Below are 1,322 nucleotides of genomic sequence, written 5' to 3'. Positions count from 1 at the left end.
ATAACTCATCATGGACCGTACCATGTCCAACAATGTCCTATTTCTTCTCTCAGCTACACCATTCTGCTGTGGAGTGCCAGGTGCAGTTAAATGGGATAGAATCCCATTCTCTAATAAGTATCCGGTGAACTCATCAGAGAGGTATTCTCCACCTCGATCTGATCGAAGTGCCTTTATGGGTTTACCCAGTTGCTTTTCCACCTCAGCCCGAAACTCGTTGAATTTATCAAAAGTTTCACTTTTGTGGCGCAATAGGTATACATAACCATATCTTGAGTAATCGTCGATAAAAGTGACGTAATACTCATACCCTCCTCTTGCCTTAATGTTCATGGGACCACAAACATCACTGTGCACAAGTTCAAGAACATCTTCAGCCCTATTGCCTTTAGACCCAAATGGTCTTTTGGTCATTTTGCCCTCCAAACAAGATTCACATTGGGGTAAGGACTCAACCTTTAAAGAACTTAAAGGTCCATCCTTTACCAACCTCTGTATCCTGTTAAAGCTAATATGACCAAGTCGCAAATGCCAAAGATATGTCTCATTAGAGTGAGAAGTTTTAAGCCTTTTAGAGTTATTAACAACTTCAGTGTTTAGCAGTGAGTCCATCTTAGGTTTGATAAAATATAGATTATTTTGCATCCATCCACCACAGATAAAAGACTTGTTTTTACGAATCACAACTTTATTATTAAAAGAAACTGAATAAGAATCCTTAAATAAACAAGCAACAGAAATAAGATTCCTCTTAAATTGAGGAACATAAAAACAGTCTCGCAAAAATAAACTCCTATAACTATCAAAATAAAGATGGACGTCTCCCACTGCTTCAGCCAACACTAGTGTTCCAACGCCCATCCTCAACGTGAAGCTTTCATTTAGAAGACTTCTCGTTTGCTTGAACCCCTGCAGAGAAACACACACATGATTAGTTGCTCCAGAATCTATGACCCAGTTGTCACTGGATTCCTCAACCAGACATGCTTCCACAATCAAAAAGATCACAGTCCCCTCCTTTGCCTTTAGCGGCTAGGTAGTCTTTGCAATTCTTCTTCATGTGCCCCACCTTCCCGCAATGAAAGCACTTAAGCTTGTTCGGGTTCTTCTTCTTCTTGTTCTTGCCCTTGTTTGGCGGAACTGAAGAACTCTCCTTCTTAGCTACTTGCTTCTTCTTTCCATTCCCTGAAGAGGGTTTGGAGGAAGATGCCTCAGCAAAGTTGGCCTCCACAATTGTCGACCCCTTGATCATCCGCTCAAACTTTTGGAGTTCTTGCATCAACTCTGTCAGGGTTATATTATGTCTAGCGCTCAAATTGAAC

This window comes from Morus notabilis, unplaced genomic scaffold, assembly GCF_000414095.1.
Source record: "Morus notabilis unplaced genomic scaffold, ASM41409v2 Scaffold658, whole genome shotgun sequence".
Classification (NCBI taxonomy): domain Eukaryota; kingdom Viridiplantae; phylum Streptophyta; class Magnoliopsida; order Rosales; family Moraceae; genus Morus; species Morus notabilis.
The sequence above is the reverse complement of the archived record's forward strand: the minus strand, read 5'-3'. Positions refer to the sequence as shown.